Below are 20,088 nucleotides of genomic sequence, written 5' to 3' on the forward strand. Positions count from 1 at the left end.
GAAACCTTCATTTAAATAAAATTAAAAAAAATCAAGACAACTTGTAAGAGTTTTTTTCTTTTCTTTTTTCCTAATGTGTTGCTGAAAGATCGGATCGGGAAATATCGGGATTGGCAGATACTCAAAATACAAAAATCGGGATCAGATCAGGAGCAAAAAAAAGGTGATCGAGATATCCCTAGTAGCTGCTTAATCAATTTAAGTAGGCTATACTCAAAACCGGAGTAAAATAGCTATTTTTCAATATTTAAGTAATTATAATGTCAAAAAAGAAGCAGATTTTCTGCCACTGTTTCAGTCGTTAGTAATGAAACTACAGCTGACAGTTGAAAGACTTTTGATAACTTACCAAGAAACTCAAAAAAAAAAAAAAAAAAAAAAAAACCCATATATATATATATATATATATATATATATATATATATATATATATATATATATATATATATATATATATATATATATATATATATATATATCGTGTGTTATCAGCGGAAACTTTGCTAAAACTACATTAAGCAAACAGCAAGAAAGTTGAGTGACATGCTCTCAAAATCTGTTCATATTAAATTAAAAGTTCTATATTAATATCTGTTTTTATAGGAAATCCATACAATAGAGTGGATCGGTAACCAATCAATCAATAAATAAATCAATCAATCTACCAATCAATCAGTCATTTTTTATACAGTGCCAAATCGTACTTAACATTATCTCAAGACACTTTCCAAAGACATTAAGAGGTCTAAACCTGAAATTTCTGAAGTGTTGATAAAGTACTAATGCACCTTGCCAGTGTTTTTATTACAACTAGAAGTGTGCACAATTTGAGTGAAATAATACACAACATTGGTCTGGAGGCTGCACTCATGATGATGCCAATTCATGAGCACCAGTGATTTTATTCACTGGTCACTGATAGCGGTGATCACGCCAACTCCAAACAGGCATAAACAAAACATTGAATGAAAGTCATCATCTTCAGCTTTCCTACTTAGCCACTTATGCTTGTTGTTTTTTTCTCGAAATTTTGATAAAACTTTTTTCAATACAAATGAACAAATAAAAAAGAGGTTTTAATGTCATAGGCCTCTCTGCGCTGTAGCCATTGGCCTGGTGAGTTTTAACCAACTATAAGAGGCATATTTTTAGCTTGTCTGGCCTTCTATTGTTCTCCCCAAATATCCCGACCTCTACAACCTGTGATTATAGAAACCTCCCAGTAATGACTCCAATAAAACACTGAGGCCGACTTATTTCAGCAAACGCAGTACCACAGCATAAACACAACAGAGAAGCCACCATGGCTGACGGATTGGTTTCTAACTTTTTTAATATGTACGCTGCTGCAACGTTGCTGAAATAATAAACAACTGTGATTTAACATGAAAACACGGCATAGGTCCACGCAGCACATATCTAACCAATAGGAGGGCTCAAAGACGTCCTTAGAGCTCCAAAGTTTCTGGATTTTTGAGGAATTCTGCTGATCCTCTCCCTCCGTTCTTTCTGTTTCCTCTCTGCGGTAAAAGTGATGACTGCTGGGAGGTAGAGTTGGTGCCCTGATCCCACATCAGCACTTCCTAATTGGAGAAACTTGGGAAATAATAACATGAGGCAGGGAGGATGTGATCAGCTTATGGGCGAACCCATCCTTCACATGCTGACCGTCTCTTTCTTCTTCTTCTCCTCTCAGGTGATTAGAGAAATCCCCCGGACCCAGTCAGAAACCCCGAATCAGCACACTCACACACTGAGGTAAGAGAGCCAGCATGTTTGGCTTCATTAACTGTTTGCAGGAAGCTTCCTGTGTGTGTTTCTGTGTGTTTTAAGATCTGAAACTGCAGGAAAAGCTGCATTAAGACAGTGTCATTTACCCAGATCAAAGCGCTGCTTCTGTTATGTTTGTTGATAATGTTTCAACACCATCTCCTCTTCAGGGATGGAAGAATCAGTCAGCTTCCTGCTGAGATCTCTGCTGGTCTCTGCATCTTAAAGTAAACACTCCTAAAAGCAGAGGAAGATGCATTTATTTGGGACTGTTTTTGTCTTACAGAGGCAATGAGTCATTTTTATTCTCTTAGAGAAGCAGGATGTTGTGTCGATGAAACCCTCAGAGAGTCTTGTGGGTATAAAAGGTTTTGTTGTTATTAATGATCTCTTTGTGGTACTTTTTCTGAAAGTTTAGCTGGAACTAAGTCTTCAGGCCGGTACTTTATTTTTTTGTTTTTTGAAACACAGTAAGGGTCATTGGTGCCATATTTGATTGATAAAGTATGTCACATAGGTGTCGGGAGAAAAAAAAGAAAGGGGCGGGACAGGTTGGGGTATGTAAAGTAGAGCTGTGTGTGTTTGTGAGTAATGATCTTTGTTTTATCCCACTTTGTGCTCAACAACAGCACGTTGATCTTGTGGAGCACTGTGGTTTATTTCTATTTAATTCCTTTCACTTTCATTCCAATCTGTACCACTCCTCTTCATCCGTTCCAGTCCATTCCTCTATTCTGTCTGTTTTACCCATAATTCGCATATACATTGTGAGCGCTGCGCCGCAGGGCAGCGCCCGTAGCAGCTGGATACCCGAGTTCACAAGATACCAGGAGCACCACATGTTCCTGCATGAATCCCACCCATGACAATGTGCTTGCATGGTAATAAATTAGCATATTAAACTCACCTGGCCCTCCCAAAACTTCAGCCCCTTAGTCCATGCCTTCTCCTTTCTGCTGGTGTCCTTATAGAAAGAATGTGATATGCCTACATGATTAACTTTCCCTTGTCCAAACCCCCCCCCCCCGTTTCCTCTAGATCTGACCTGCTGATCTGGCCATGTGTCAGTGATGTAGATTTGAAAAACAAGGATGAGATTTATGATTGGGAGCTAGAACATGGGGCTTTATTCTGAAATTACTGGATACTCTGATCGTTTTTGGGCCTGATTTCCTGTTTGGTACAATCTGCTCTGCAGAGATTGATGCATTTCTGCTGCGCACTCTGGGAAAAATGACTCACAGTGTAACAGCCATGCACAGCCGTTGGTGTTGCTGTGTTAATGTTTAGCTAGAGTGGTTTCTAAGTGCGGCGTAGTGACCGGTGCTGCGCTGTGTGGCCCTCAAGCTTTATGTCTGAATTAGAGATTAGTCCATTCATTTTAGTCTACTTTACTCCAGTCTAGCCAAGTCCACTGCACTCCAGTCCTCTGTATGCCATTTTAATCAAGCCTGGTATATTCCATTTCATCCCAGTTCAGTCAAATCCATTCCACTCCAGTCAGGTCAAGTCTAGTCCACTGCGGGCTAGTCCACTCTTTGCTAGTCCAGTCAAGTCTAGTACATTCTGCTCCATTCCAGTCCAGTCAAATCCATTCCACTGTATATTTTGACTTGGAGCTGTTTAATAAACATACGCTTAATGGCTTTTAAACAAAGTTAAGCGTTGGAGTTTGTATTATTCCAAATTCTGACGCCAATATTTTTACTTTTACTGCAAACAAATACTAGCCCCAGATATCGGTTATCAGCTTCCTTGCCCACTGATCATCAGTATCTGAATTGGCCCTAATAAAAAAAAACAAAAACAAAAACATATTAGTCATTCTCTAATAAATTATAGCAATTGGAAAAAGAAACTGTTGGAGGCGAGGCATGCCACTTTGTGTTTAAGTTGAGGAAATTAAATCTGTTTGTGAAGATGCTTTAATCAGATTAAAAAATTAAAGTTTTGTCAGTGTTTACACTCACCTCACAGTAGAATTATCGGATGGCTGAAAAACTGTAAGACAAAATGGGTTGCAGGTCTGCTGTCACTGCTGTGAACCAAGCAAAGCAAGGTGCTGTCTGTCACAAACAACATGATACAGGTGAATTTATCCTGAGTCAGGAGCAGTGCGATAGAAAGGAGTCTTAAGTTTGATGAGATTTAAGGAAAAGTTAGTCTTGTTCACACATTCTTTTGAAATCCAGAAATGTTAAGAGTTTTATGAAGTGTTTCATGTCTTCCCAGAGCTGTTTTAGAGCTTTTCACGTTCAGGGACACACTAAAGCCTGAGCACTTGTTCTGCTAAAAGGACCAGTTATTAATTGAATGCATTTCACTGCTGTTGGCTTTTATTCACTTCCTGGCTGGTTTACTGCATCCAAAGAAAACATAAATATGCAGATTAAATGAGCACTCTGCAAGCTTTTTCATCGTAGCTTAAATTTTACTGTTCCATAAACCAAAGATATTCAAAATACATAAAAACTGGACAAGAGTGCAGCGCTGACGTTAAGGTAACGAGGAACTTTCTCATCAGAGGTAATTGTTGGGCAGCTTTTAGTGTTGGTGCAGAGTTTTAACTTAAGTGAACCGGAGCAGAAAGCACAGGTGCGCCTCCTGAGTCTGGGCATACACAGCATCTGTTTCAGGGAGCGCTGAGCTCCTCGCCTCCTCCTGTTGGCTTCGTTTAACTGGTGCGAGTAAAAAACAAAGGCGCAGAGCACTCAGCTGTATTGTGGCTCATATTGTCATGTTGCCAAAGCGTTTACACTGATTTCACAGGTGTTCCCTCCAACAAGGAAACAGAGAATGGCTTTATAAAATCAAACAGAGGCATAGACACAGAGGCAGAGAGACTGTGGGGGAACAACAGGAAACGCTGTCGTCTAACCGGACTCGTGGAACACGTTCGGCTCACTTAGCTGCCAATGGACTGTAAAATAAAAAAAGTGACTTTAACAAGAAAACAATGGTTCTGCAGCCAGCCGGTGTGCTGCCGTTTCATCTTCATTTCTGCTGGAAGGACTGAAACAGCAGGAAGCCGCTTGGATTATTTTTAGTGTGGTGACAAAGATGAGGTCAGGATCAGGTCAAACGAGGCGGTGGTTCATCCAAGGATTAGTTTCCAGCCTGAGGGCAGACTGGAGGAGTTATTTTTGTGATCTAATTCCATCCATGACAACACAGAAGCCAACACAGATCCCAGGAGTCACTGCTTCATGAGTCAGATGCCGACTTTGCCAATAACCAGGAATGTAAGGCTGCATGTCTGGTTGGACAGAAGCAGAAGCACATTCCTACGGCGGTGTGGTCTGTTACAGTTAGTGACATGTTTCTTGTATTTTCAGGCATTTATTTTCCTTTTTAGGGAGCTTATCATCGTTTCCTCTTAGACTTTCTGTCCTGTCACATTTAAAAGTTGTTGTTTATCCTGCAGCAGGAAAATGCAAATCAGCAAACTTTGTTGTATTCTGGGTCGTCATGTGCTCAGAGGAGCTCAGACGCTGCTTTGAGGAAGTGAAAGGAAGAAAAAAAAAACAGGATGGGATGCAAAAGAGCTTTTTAAATCTAAAAATACTGAAACTGGGTTATTCAATGGATTGAATTTCAATCGAATTTGAAAACTCAGAAACTTCTGGAGCTTTAAAAGATTGTGAGGTGAATTTACAAAGAATCAATTGTAGCCACAGTGAGCCCCAAAAGTAACTGTGTGTACTCTGCTCTCCCATATCATAAACACAGATTTATGAAATCAATCCTGGATGATCAGACTGAGCGTGCAGGTTTTCAAACCTCTTCATATTTATATGTTGTAGAAATCTCTGAATCTGATCAAAACACTCTGTTCTTCAAATAGCACCAGGTCTTCACCAGATTTGCTGAGATGATGAGGTCTTCACTTATTAGTGATGTGTCGCTCATGAACGATTTGTTCAAAACAAACAAATCATCTGTGCAAATCACTCACTAAAACAAGTCATTCTTTCATCAAATTTAGTTTCCCTCCTTTCTCTCGTCTTGTTTCTGGCTCATGTTAGTCACCCAAGCTCACCACCCTCTCCCTTTCATATCAGTGATAGGTACTGACTAAACCAACATGACGGAGTTGGTCAGGAGCTAGCCTCTAGATCATGTCTTAAATCAAGGAGGTTGCAAATATTTATTTAAACATTAGGTGTAGTGAAAATGTATGTCCTTTTCAAAGCTGCTGTCAGTTTGAAGACAGTTTATTTAAACAACAGTCTAAATCACATGACTTCCCCATTGTTGGATTCTTTGAGTAAATGAAATTTAGAGCGAGAGCATCCTGTTCATCCATCGGGGTGCTGTGACACTAAAGTGTCTTTTCTGTGACTTAGATAGGAGAACTGGTTGATGCATGATGATGATACTATGTGACTGCGTATGCAGAGTTTTCAGGTCTGGATGCATTTTGATGAAAATGCCTCAACATCTGACTTTAAGTTACTGTACAAACACACCACCGAGCTCACATTCCTCTTAAAGTTAACTGGAATAAAAAGAAGCAGTGTGTCTCTCCAGGGATGTAAACATTGACAAGTCTCTCTCAGATTCAGCACTCCCCCCTGCACCTCTGTGTTTTTGTGTTTGAGCATGAGCACACGCTTCCCCCCGAGCACCTGTGTTTGTGTTTTTCCCTTTTTCTCGAGCTTTGTTCTTCAAAGGCGCTGAATCCTTGTGATTTCCAGGAAAAAAAAAAAAAAAAAAACAGGTTTCCATGATTTTGAAAAGAATTCTAATGGTGGAAACGCATATTTTTTTCTATAACTCTGGAGTTAAAGCTTTGCACAGACCGGTATCAAGTTATTTTGAGACAGGGTCACCCAATACATCTGACGGTTTCCAGCCTGAAAATGTGAAACAGCAACAGCAGGGGCAACCAGAAATGCAGGTTTTTGTGCATTGAGAGTTAAAACACAAGCTTCAAGGAAAAGATGCATTAGGGTTAAAAATAGAGCAAGCTGAGACTGAATCTGGCAGAGAGGGACGACACAGAAAGGAAGAATGAGCTTTTTAAGACGAGACTCTGACTGACAGGTTGCATGTCTGCCTCAGGTCCCTGATTGCCAAACATTGCGTTAGAAAACACACAGAAGCACCGATTTCACCACGGGACAGGAGCTGCCAGAACCTTCTGCTCAAGCTGCAGGTTGAGACATAAAAGTTTCAGCTGCTCACTTTATGGAGTGAGCTGGTGTTTGGGGTGTTTCGTGACATTTCTCCAGCCTGGAAACCCCTGAAGATCCTGAATGAGCCGCATGAAGGAGCAAACACGCCGAGCAGAGCTGCCGGACAAAGTCATCACGGACAGGCAGGAGGAAAAGTTAAGCTTTAAAACTGACAAAAGAAACACATTTACTGCTAAGGGGCAGAATAACTCAAAGTCACGTGGATGATGTGTGAACTTTCACTTTTTTTTTGAGGTCACATGAGGGTGACAGTTAATCTTGCTACAGTTTTTGATGCAGAAAAGTCCCCAAAGGATTCCTTCAGTCTTCAACAAAACACCAGTCAGAGCGGGAGCAGCACGCATGGCTTTTGAAAGTCTGAACCTCCAGCTTGTCTAGCTCAGCTGACAATTTTACCAGCTTTTCATGTATAGACATGAAAGATAGGGGAGGTGTGCTCTCCCTGCCTCTGAAATTCTATGTTAGCATGTGAAAAGGTAGGGAGCTCCCAAAGCACAGCCATACCAGCAGATTTATCTTTTTGCATGCTTAGTATTAGCACTTCTGACAGGGTGGTCCATGTTAAAATGTAAGTTTGGCTGGACAGGCATCAGCAGTGCAGTGTTGTAGTCAAGTCAGCAAACCCTGGGTGACAGGTCCCCATATGTATTTAAAGACTTATAAAGACATTTTTTTTTTTTGGTATAATAACCTGGACTTTTTGGATTTAAAGAAAACACATTTCCTGTTCACTCAAAAATACCTGCAGTCAGAACTGAAAAAAGTTTGTGAACCCTTGTTGTGCATATTAAACATGCTGTTCTGCCTTTGTTTGGATTTACTGTAAAACCTTTAAAAACTTCCTGCAAGACTTTGACAAACCACTACAGAATGAGACTGCATGTTAACATCTGTACTCTGATTGAAAAGTACACCAGAGTCATCCATTTCACTATCTAGGAGTGAATGCAGTAAGTCACAGGTGATGTATTTGCAAAAGTCAAAGAAACCTGAGTCAGAAGAAAGTTAAAGATTCTAGTTATTGTGTTTGAAATGCATGTCTTCTCTAGAAATCTGTAAGAAAAACTGAGAAGTGTTTACCAGTCCATAAATTTGGACAATAAAAACCAAAACCCTGCTCAAACAATAGATTTTTACTTTGTTTGTGAAAAAAAAAAGATAAAAAGGGCATTCATAAGGCTAGTACAGAAATGTGTTTTTTGAAAAACATAACAAATAAAAATAACAATAGAAACAGAAATGAGGGAGTTGGAAGGACACAGAGAGCTGGAATAAGAGTGAGAATTAATAAGATAAGAACAGATGTTGTGCACCGTTTTGGAGCTCAGAAAGAGGCATTGTGATTAAAAAATATAATACCCTGATGGTGCAAAGTTGAGCAGAAACTAAAGAGCATCCTTGTCCAGCATCGTGGAATTAAAATGGATGTTTTTGTCTGTACAGAAAGGCTCAAACCATGCATAAATATCATCACAGATTCTGGAAGAGGCAGGGAGGTGTGAGCGAGTGCAGAGGAGAGATTAGTTTAAAGTACGCAGAGAGATGGAGGGATAAAGAGAGGATGGAGGACCTATGGCAGAGGGAAAGGAGAGATTAAAATGTGTAGAGGAGGAGGAGAAGTGGAGGTGTGCAGGCAGAGGAGGAGGTGGAGAGGCGGCCTGGCAGCTCTCCAAAGGCTTCCGGCAGCCGTCCAGCTGCTTCTGAAGGCCACTTCCAAAAGCCTGTTAGCGGTGCCAACAATACATGCAGGAACGCAGAGAGCCGGGGAACAAGGGGGGGAGAACAGGTGAGGGTGAGGGATGGAGAGGAGGAGCAGGGAATAAATTATGGAGAGAAAAGGAGGAGGATGCAGGGAATCTTGTTCCTGAGAAAATGGAAAGAAGAAGATGCCAACTCCAAATCCTCTTGACTGAGACTGGGCGCACAAAAACAGACGCTTACCCTGCAGGGGTGTGGACCCTCTCAAACTAAAAGAACCTGAATCGTAATGATAAAATAGGTAACAACTGCTTCAATCCACAGTTCCTGGAAACAGAGTCTGAAGAAACAAAAATGAATGTGTTTCCCTCAGCTCTCTTACCTTTGCAGCACAAAATCCTTGCTTCCTGTTTTGCTACTCATTCTTCCAAAACCCTCACTTTAAAAAAATAAAATAAAAGGCAAACATGATAACTTTATAAAGGTGTTATCTAAACTTTGCTGAAACTTTCTATAGGACTCCTTCCAAGACAAGAGGAAAGTTCAGAGAATGTCAGTGTCGCTGTCCGCGGTGCTGAAAAGGTTGAGCAATTGATTTTCAGTAACTCTGCAAATGTATCTGCTTACAAGCCTTTTGTACAGTAGAACTTCACATTCCATGTCATACTTAAGCTTGTATGCATGCAAAAAATGCTACAGGGGGCACCAGAGGGGCAAAACAGAAGCATAAAAACAGAACAATATAATATATTTCCCATAAGTCCTTAATCTGATTTCTTCAAAGCTTTTTAACAAAGTGTTCCAGACACGCCATAAATGCATGATGGATCATAAAGTAGGCATTTATTTATTCATGACCTTTCAGACACGACTCTAAGATCTTCACAGACACATAAAAATGTGTTAAAACAAAACATTAAGACTGTAAAAGTGCATTACAACATTAATTAGGAACAAAAAGTGAGAGTCCAGAAGTTATGTGTTGAATTTATTGTCAAGCTGCAATAAAGAAAAACGATCTTATCCATAACTGAAAGGCATAGTAAGGAGATTTAATGTGTTGATTCTGGTGACCGCTTTGCATGAAAGCTGCACTTCCCATGAGCACAATCACAAAAATAAAAAAACTCCTGCTTAATAACTTACCCCTAACTGTGATACTTTATTAGTTGATTCTTAATCCAGACACAAAGAAGCAGCTTTTCTGGCGCTGATGTAACCTGAATTTGTAGGATTTTGTGAGTGAGACCTGCTGTATTCTCTGCTCAGGAGACTGGAGACCTCCTGATCAGGTACATGGACGTAGGTCTAGGTTGATAGTCAATAAATTCATTAATCAGAGGATAAATGAAATTAACTCAACAATTTTGCTGGCCTCACTGTATTGCATGCGTGCTTGTTTCCCTCATCTTTTGCCTCGAAACAGGCTGGATAATAATAATACATTTTGTTTCAAGGCGCCTTTCAAGACACCCGAGGACAGCATACAAAACATAGCTTAAAAACACTTCAACAAAAATTAAAAAACAAAAATGTATGTAAATGAAAGTTTAAAGAAATTGATTCAAAAGATAAGACAGATGACAGTCAGATTGAGTAGGCAAGTCGGAATAGATGGTTTTGAGGCAGAATTTAAAAATAATCAATGAGTCAATGTCACGGGTGTCCAGTGGGAGGGAGTTCCAGAGACAGGGGGCAGAGGGATTGGGGGCTCTGGATCCCAGAGATGACTAGAGGGTTCACCCTGTGCATTGCTCTCAGCACCTGGGTTCGTTTGTTCTAATACTTATGAAAAAAAAAAAAAAGTCGCATTTTAAAGGGTGTACTGCATTATTATGATGTATTAGTTTTACATTAGTGGTTAATTTTCTCTCAAAAATATTGTCAATAATATTGACAATTTTTGCGGGACAATATAGCCAGCAAAATTTATCGTCCCAGGCTCACATGGACTTCTATTTTAGTCGGATGCAGAAGCAAAAAGATCATGCCGGACAGGAAGTTGTGCCCAGAAAACACATTGAAACATCCTGTAACTTTCAAAACAAAGTAGAACCTGTCAACAACAGATGGTATTAGGCTTGCCTAGCTTGACCAAGGTAATGAGGAGAGCCAGACCAAGAGTCAACAGGTTTGAGGTTTTACACCAGACTCACAGCAGATCTGTGTTCATGTTCCGTCACCTTACACTGGCTGCGTGCTCAGTCCAGAACCTCACAACCTACAGCTGGAGTCACAGACCCAGGAGTTCCCTTGATTCCCACCTCAATGATGATCCTCTCCTTTTTTGGTTTCATAACACAACTTCCTGTCCTGCTTGATCTGCTTTCTATAAATCAATAGGCTGTTGCAGTATATTGCAGAAATAAAAGTCTTGAACTAAATTGAAACCTAATGGATCTGGTGTGTTTTGGCCATCAAGACTTAAAAACAGACAAAGAAAACACTTGGTGACTTAATAAAAGCAAAAAGAGAAAGTGCTTCATCTTTTCGTGATTTTAAAACGTCTTAAAGCACAGACCTCAAACGCTTGTGTGAATTTTTCCTTCATCCAGCCTGTTATTAAATATACACATCCAACCAGCTCATGTCCAAAGGCAGGGTGTGTTAGGGGAGTAAAAATAGGTCACCTGAGGAGGCCTGATGCTGCATAGCGTGCCGAACAAACAGATCTGAATGAAGCCCTGAATGCGTGGAGTGAAACGCTGTTAAAAATAGCCCCAGACACTCTCTGCTCATCTGCGCTGTGACTACAGGACCGACAGAGGAGTGACAGAGAAGCCTGCTGGCATTTTAAAGCCGTCCTGTCACATCCCGCTGAATAATGGGAGCAGGAAATATCCTCCCATGAGGCCTTATGATAATAGGCCCATATGTGCCGGCCACGCTGACGCTAATTAATTGCTACACAAAACTTGTGAGGTCGCTCTGCGCAGTACAGTGACCTCCAGACATGAGAGCAATGACACAGCTAACACTGAGAGCACAGCAGGGCGGAGCGGAGCTGGGGGAGGATGGAGGGAGAGGAGCACGCCGCAGATTAGTTAGCAATATGACCTTTCCCAGAAGGCACCAGCTCTCGCCTCAGTCTTTTTGTCACCAGATTAGAGAATTTAAATGCAGTGGGAGGTCAGCGCAGGATTTACTGCTCAGCTCTGTCAACCAGGATATTTCACTATCTGTGTCTGTGGAGGCTGAGAGAGGGGGAGGGAGGACAGTAAAGATCAGGAGAGAGGAGGAAGTGAAGGATGGAGGAGGCTAAGAGAAGAGAGGTGAAGGATGAAAACAGAAAAACAAAACAGTAAGATAGCAGGAGAAAGGAAGAAGGGAGTAAGGAGGAGAGAGAACATCAATAGTGAAGGATTGAAAAGCAGAAACAAAAACAAGAGTGAGACGGAGCCTCATAAGAGCAAGTCAGACAGAGTGAGAGGAGGAAAAGGAGAGCGTTGATGATGACAGATGAGAGCAAAAGAAGAAGCGAGACAGAGGTGAGGAGATCAGAAAGTAGGAGACTCTGAGGCTCATGGGAGTCAACAAAAATGAAACTCATCATCCAGGATGAATTCAGCCATCCAGCTCCATGATTCCACATTCAGGACTCTTCTTCATCGTGTCTGACTATCCGGCCATCTTCATATCACGTCCCTGCAGTGGCTGACGCAGGCGAGCTCGGCCAGGTCATCTTCGGTACACTGCGGAGCCTTGCCACAGCTCATGATGTACGCCATGGTTTAGGACTCTCCTCATCTGCGTACAGATGTCGCTGGCTTCCACTTCTTCAACGTGGATGCGGTTTAAGGTTTTCCAGACAGCTCAGGGTTGGTTGTGGCCTGTAGCGGGGCACTCACTGGGGGTGATGTCTCTCCCTCCTTCTAGTCATCTGGCTGCCAAGGTTGTTCCATCACCTGTACCGTTTAGTGGCAACAGTTGAAATGGTCTCCAGGACTTTGTTGGTATTCAGGAAGCTTCTCCTGGCAGAGTGCTCATGAAGTAGATGCCGATTATCTTCAGCTTCCTTTTTGTGCTTGGCTTGTGTGGTGACTGCTCTGTGAATGTCAGGGAGGGAGTCACATGGAACTTCATGTTGCTAGCAGACTTCTAATGAAGTTGCATGGTTTGGCATTCCCTGTCATATCAAAAAGCTTTTTCATCAGTATCCTTTGTCAGACGGCTTAGGTCTCTAGATCTTGATGCATGGGTGAGAAACCCACAAGATGCCTGAGACCTAGCATCCGACTTCTGACTTCAAAATGAGCTTGACAAAAAGGTTGTACAATTTTTTTTTTACTCTGATAAAAGAGTGACAGTGCGACCTGTCAGACCTCAACAAAAAGAAGTCTTGGTAATCGAGTGTTTTCTTGCAAAGAGAACTTCAAAGCGATATTTTTGAACAGCTCATTAAAAATGACACATCAGCCTTTAATTGGTCGTCAGCTGCAGGTTGAAGCCAGACACTTAGACGTGTGAATGTGTCAGAGAGGGAAAGTGTGATAAAACAGCGAGGTGCAGCTTCAGGACAGAGTACAGCAGGTGCTGTGGGTGTCAAACTGTTGGAGTGGAGATGTGATTGTTTTTGACCGTGTCTCGACATCCAGAGAGAACAAAGAGACGCCAGGAGACTTTGACGCAGAGTGAAACTGGAGTTACCTGAAAATAAAAATAAAAACTTGGGCCCTGAGTCAGAGAGGAGATATTAATAAAACATGAGGGTCATTTATTCATTTATCTGCATTTTCTCAATCATACATTTGAGGTATTTATATAATTATCGCAATCTGGAAATGGATGTAGTCTTTTGTTCCTGACACAGTTTTAAAGCCAAGTTTCTTCTGTTTGCTCTTTGTTTTTGTTTTTGTCTTTTCCCCCTTTTTTTCCTTCCTCTTTTTTTTTTTTTTTTTTTTTTTTTTTACAAACAAGGTAATACAACTTAGGACAGTAAAAATGTTTTTAAAAATTTCCCAATGTTTTATATTCCTGTGCAGTGATTCAGAGAGAATTTTAACCCATTATCAGAAATTTTGTACCTATAAATCGTGAATATGAGTATTTTTGTTGCTTGCCGTCTGATGTTCTGATGGTGTTATGGTGATGCTCTAATGTTCTGAAACGGCAGAGGTGAACTTTCTGTAATCACAAACTGCAGACTGGACAAAGCTCCTCGGACTTGTAAATAGCCTTGTAAATTTTTAGGTTACAGACAAATATGGAAAGTGATTTCTCAGACACTGTTTTTGAACTAGCATTGAACCAGACTATGCTAATAATTTTAAAATGCCAAATGCCTGATTAAAGGCTCTGATTAAAAATTCCAACCAGTTAACTCACTTACTTCTAATAATTAGGTAGTGCAGCCTTTTTTTTTAATCCCAAGAAGAACCTTTGAATCACTCCACTTTTTGAAACTCCACCTTTTAAAGTCATTTTAAATTCATTCTTACTTTCTGTTGAACCTCAAACAATACACTAATCCTCAGCAAAACTTCATTACAATTAAAACTTGACAAACACATCCCGTCGTCCTTCAGACTCTGTGCTCTCCATCCTATAATTAAACACACAAATCTGCAAAAAAGTGCATCAGAATGACAGAAAGATCCAGCAAACTAAAAGGAATAATCCCAGTCCTTCATTAAGCTGTGGCTCAATAGAAAGCAGCACACAGTATCACATATATTAACTCCTGACCACGTAAAGACAGCTCATTATTGAGTCTGCAGCCAGAGTCTTAATTAACAGCAGCCGGGAGGCCTAGACTCTCTCAGCTTTCAGTGATGTTAACGTGGAGTTTCTGGAGGACTATCGGGGTCATGTGAGGTGACTTTTGTTCAGTACTACTTAATTTTAAGAAGAAGAAGAAAATGCAGTAAATTAAGAGTTTGAGCATCTGATTTTGAAAGTTTGAAACTCGTCAGAGGAGTTTTCGTCCCAGCAGGTTGTTTCATGTCTGGAGCACGAGACAGACTCCACATGGCAAGCCGCTTTGTTTCTGTTTCTGATATGAAAAAGTAAAGATTCAGAGAGCTACAGCAGCGGGAAAACAAAACTGTAGAGTGCAGCGGGGAGCGGTTTGTCTGTGGAATTGTGAAACTCAACAGCTTGCCTGCTGCTGAGGGGAGGAGGCCTCTTAACACCAACTGAACACACTCAGGCACCATGAGGGGTCGAAGAAACACTTTCACACAAACAGAGATGTTATTTCTACACCAGAAATTATATAAAAGCAGCTTTTTCAAACTGTTACTCCAGTTATTCAAACTCACTCACAGTGTGTAATTTCCTCTTTGTGGACTGAGATTTCCGGTCAGACCGCTTTGCAGGTTCATCAGTAAAACACAGAGTGCTGCATGCTTTTAGTGAACTTAGCAACACAATAAATGAGTTTAATGAAATTTGTTTAATGTTGTTGTTTCAGACAAACAAAGAGCCACGATTCTGTGCAGGTGGATCAATAGAGGCCAAAGGTTCACCATCTGTTTCCAGATTTCAGACTACTTTATTTATCCCCGGGGGGTGATTCAATTTTAGTTTCATCCTTTCCAGAACATAAAAAGACAGTGACATATAACATGGGGAGACAGTAGCAGGAGAAGTGGGAGGCGTCAGCGTGCCCAGCGCCCTGTTTCATTAGATGTGAAAAAGAGTACAGGAGGTAAAGAGAGGGAAAAAAACAAAAAAACAAAGATCAGACTAGGCTTCTTACCACATAGGCAAATAAATAACCGACACAACAAAACTGTGAGACTTGCACATGTGTCAGAGGTAAGGGTGTCAGAAAGGGAAGGCGTCACAGCACAGACACTGAGAGGTGTGCATGCAGTGTGTGCGTGTGTGTGTGTGTGTGTGTGTGTGTGTGTAAGCCCGTGGACTTCGTCTCCACCCAAACTCAACAATGTCTCTGCCATCTCATGATGACAAGGCCACGTCTGTTGTCGTGGAGACAACCTGAAAGGGTTCTGAACAAGTGACAAAGTTTATCTTCCTCTGGATCACATTCAAAATGGGGTTTAGGTCTGGAGACTGGTCTGAGTCTTGATCTCCTTTATCCACATCTTGATTAGCAAGCTGTGTGTCATGGATGGATCCTCAGAGTTGAAGAAAAGGGTCAGACAAGAGGGTAGCAGCTTCTCTTCTAGGGTGACCTTGTTCATGGTTTGATTCATTTATACTTTGCAAAGACCTGGATCTGCTCAGATACTCTCCAATCCACAGCCAGTGGGCATGAGCTTTTGTGGCTTGTAGGCCTCTACAGGTCTCCATCCAACAATTAGACCACAAAAGCTTAAAAGTGGACTTATCAGGGAAGATAACCTTACTTCAATCCTCTAAGGTCCAATGCTCTATGGTCCAGTCCTTATGGTCTCTGTCAATCCTCGGACTGGCTCTTGTTTGCTTTCTTTGCTTCTAATGGATGGAGGACTTGTTTCTAGCTCCACAGGACTTGAGCCCCATCTACCTGTAGAAACCCCAGCGTCCTGGCCTCTAGGAGCCCTTCTGGCTTCTAGAAACCCTGTCAGCCTATGGGAGCTATATCAGCATCTAGAAGCACCTCTGGCCTAGGAGCCCTGCCTGTCTCTAGGAGTTCTGCTGCCCTCTCAGAGCCCTGTTTGTTTCTAAGGGCCCCTTTGCCTCTAGGGGCCCAGCCTTTAGGTGCCTTTTGGGCTTGCAAGAGCCCCTTGGGCCTCTAAGAGCCTTGCTAGCCTTTAGGGGCATGTTGGCCTCTAGAAGCCACTTTCCTTTGGGAGTCCTGTTTGCCTATAGGTGCCTTGCGGACCTCTAGGGGTCTGTTTTGAACTGATCTGGCCGTGCTTCATTCAAGCTGCTATTAGCTGATCTTTTTGGTGGTTGTGATGTCATCCTATGGTTGCTGAGTGACATGTGAATGAGTCAAGGGTTGTCCCACTCAATGATGAGTGGTTTTGGTTCTCTGATGGTCTGTAGTCTGCAGGTGTGTTTAAGAAACAAGGAGAAGTCTTAGGCCTGTGTATGACTCCTTAATGTGTCACTTTTCTCTTTGCCAGTTTCCTGTTTTAATGTCTGACTCCACGCTGCGCTGTTTAACATCTGCCACTCTTAATTTGAGTTGTGAGTTTTTCCAACGGCTAATGAATGCATCACTCATCTCATTCTTTTGACTTCTGACATGAACCAGAAGTGTGGGGACGGATGTGGAGGTGGACGTCTGAAAAACGCCTAAAATTAGTTCAAATGCAGGTCAAAGTAAAATATTTAAGAGAGAGCTTTGCCTTTTTTGTTTCTGTGAGAATACCCCGCCTCGGCAAAGGGCTCTTCGAGGTGTGGAAGTATGTTTGGAGCAGAAGAAGAAGTGCTTCAATCGATGTTTCTGCAGTTCCTTTTGGTCACTGACAGAAGTCGATGGAAGACATGAATTATTCACACGTGCCTATAAACTCTGCAAAAACAAACACTCCTAAACTTTTGGTAGATCCAGATCTGGCTGGAGATGGGATGAGAAGAGACATGTCTGTAATTAAAGAAGCAAAGAGCAGATAGAAAGTTAACCGACTTTCTGATTTCTGCTGAAACTTATCGGAGTGCAGATGGTTCTTTTAATTAATCGCCTTTGGCAGGATGAAGTGGCTCTTTATCTTTTTCTTTCTACCTCCTCTTGGCTCATCTTTTCTCCTCCCCCCTCCTCTGATGGTATATGCACTTAAAGAAACATTGCACACTGAAAAGAAGCCCGTGCTTTCACCCAAGGACATTGACGTACGCCACAAACACGTTGGTATGTGAAGAATCAGAGATCTCAGGCTTTCTTTCAGTGCTCAAACATCAGGAGATAAAAGGTCTGCTCGTGTGTTCATGATGAATCGGTGAAGAAGTACTTCAAACATTAAACAAACTGTAAATCTGACCACAGGAGCTTAAAATAATATTTTTCAAATTCAAATGATGCATCATCATAGTTCATTATTCACTTTGGTGTTTGAGATGAATTCTTACGATAAACCCAATGGGAATATCTCTGTATCACTGAAGTATCTTGTAAATTTCTCCCATAACTGACATTATGTTAATAAACAAAATGTCCTGGTTGCACTGAAATCATCCTGTTTTCAAGTTTTGTGTCTCATCAAAAATCTATTGAACACTTCTTTTGAAAAATCCTGTCCTAATCCTCAACTATTTCATCGATCCACCATGCATCATACACAAATGATCTGTCTGTCCATGTCAATCAGTCTTCACGGCTTAGGGCTGTTGCCGTTTGATGTGATAGAAAAACACCCCTTTGAAAAAACAGCACTAATTTGTTTACAAACTTTTCAAAATGTCAAACTGAGTGAGTGTTTTTATCTATTTTTTAAATTATTTTTTTGGAGGATGGCTTAAAAAGCATCATATAACTTTGATTCAAGTATCAAGTAAAGCAAAGAAAAAAAAACATACTTTTTAAGTTTCTGGAAACAAAAAATAGTCTTAGTTTTCTATCTACATGGGTAGTTTATGAATTCTAATCAGAATACTTTATTGATCCCAGAGGGGAAGTTGCATTTCAGTTACAACCCTTCCAAGACATATAAGAGGACAAACTCAGACATGGGGAAAACAGACAGGATTGGGATTAACCTTGGAGCTCACCAGCTACCCAGCACCTCTTTGCAATGGATATGAAATAACAACATTAAGAGACTTGGCTATCAGCATCAGGCGCACACGCCACCCACCAAGAAGGGCATGGTTGGCTGTGGAAACACAAACAGGATCAGGCTTTACCGGACCAACCCATACCAAACTGTAACGATCCATACTGGACCGCTGGTATGGTAAAACACTGCATGAGCATTTTGCATTATTGGTGATTTTGCTGCTTAGCATCAGTCTCTGAATCAACGTCTTTCTGATCGATACCTCATTCATCTCAAACACATCAATGACAGACCTCCTGGTTGAGTGATAACGTCTGTTTTACATTTATTTATGCACCTATAGATTTTCCCCGTCATCATCTGTCAGCATGTTTTCATGAAACCACGTTCCTCTGCTCTAACCTTTTTAACATGCTGGATGTTTCGTTAATTTGATTAGAAAAAGCGTATACTTCTGGGGGAATATCCTCCTGCAGTGGATTTGCTCCAGTGGTGATTTCTGATGTATTCATCTAATTGCCTGATGCAGTTGCTCTCCCCCTCAGGAGCTGTGTATTAGCACCATCCTGCAGACTTGCCTTTGGCAGTGGCAGTCTGAGGAAAGGAGAAACTGCAGCTGAATTATTGAACAAATCAAGGTCCCGGGCTGTGTATTTATATGATATTGGTAATGAGGCCGCAGGAGATGCTGTTGTAGAGAGAGTTAAGATCTTTATAAGCTCTGCACCGGGCCTGTTAGAAGAACACGGAGCTCAACCTGTACACAGATGATGACTTTACCGACTGCATGATTCTCTGCTCCCTCTTCTCCCTCAGGACCGGATGTTTGATCATTACACTTATTGTCTGTAATATCTCCAGACACTCGGCTGCAGCATCGCCCCTTTTCTTTTCCTCTGTAAGGAACATTTCTATTTGTGGAGCATGTAGAGCAGCCGGAGGGAAAGTAAAGCAGACGGAGCAGTGAGTGCACTTCACAAACATCATGTCTTTACTTCAAACCTCTCACACAGCTTGGTCGACAGCCCTAAGCTGTATAATTTGAAGCCCTCGGTCCTTTGCAACTTCCTGTTTCCAAGTGGAGGGTTCCTCTGTTAAGCAGACTAGGAAAAGAACATCTCAGAGTGTAAACACTATAATACTTCTGATGGTGGCATAGTTTGGGACGTCCCAGTCCTGTTATTTTTCCTCTGTTACATGCCAAAGAGATTAAGGGTCACCATGTGTTAACCCCTTGATGCCTGTTGTCGCGAATTTGCGTCATACCCTACCACGTCTCGATACAGCTAAAATGATCTTTGTATCCCACTAAAGCCTATTGAATTATATTCCACATATTATTATTTCCATCAGGACTATTCTCACAGAAAAATAATTCATCATTTAAATGCAGTAAGTTATTTTTGGCAGTATCACTGTGTTCTGGGAGTTTCATGACCTTCCATTTACCTATAGGGGTGTCAAAAGCCCTGTTACCACCTAGTGGTTCAGTATGGATCAGAACAGTTTGGTACTGGTTGGAACGATAAGGCCTGATCCTTATTGCATTTCCACAACCAACCGTGCCCTTCTTGGTAGGTGCTGTGTAAGGTGGCTGCCAATAGCCGCGTCAGCTACCTGATAGCTTGACAACATAGCAACGCAACACAGTGTACCTCGCTAATAAATCCAACAAAGAAGAAAAACGGGAAACAGTAAAAAAAAAAAAAGAAGGGCAGCAATGACAGACATTCAGCAATTTGTCTTCTTTGTGATTGGCATGTGGCTCCTCTGTCAACCAATTGGCTGAATGCAGTGTTTCTAGCTCCACT

General features: G+C 41.4%; 1 protein-coding gene across 2 annotated transcripts in view; it reads left to right on the plus strand.

Moving 5' to 3' along the window:
• Positions 1-20,088, plus strand: part of sgcd (sarcoglycan, delta (dystrophin-associated glycoprotein)) — a 362,364-nt gene that overhangs the window by 146,596 nt on the left and 195,680 nt on the right. For both annotated transcript variants that reach the window (XM_074672035.1, XM_074672036.1), the window contains exon 3: positions 1,697-1,758. The gene's annotated coding sequence lies outside the window, so the exon portion shown is untranslated. The remainder of the gene's footprint in view (positions 1-1,696; positions 1,759-20,088) is intronic.

Source organism: Halichoeres trimaculatus, unplaced genomic scaffold (assembly GCF_033239565.1).
Source record: "Halichoeres trimaculatus isolate MK-OKI-2021-1 unplaced genomic scaffold, fHalTri1.1 fHalTri1_scaffold_6, whole genome shotgun sequence".
NCBI lineage: Eukaryota > Metazoa > Chordata > Actinopteri > Labriformes > Labridae > Halichoeres > Halichoeres trimaculatus.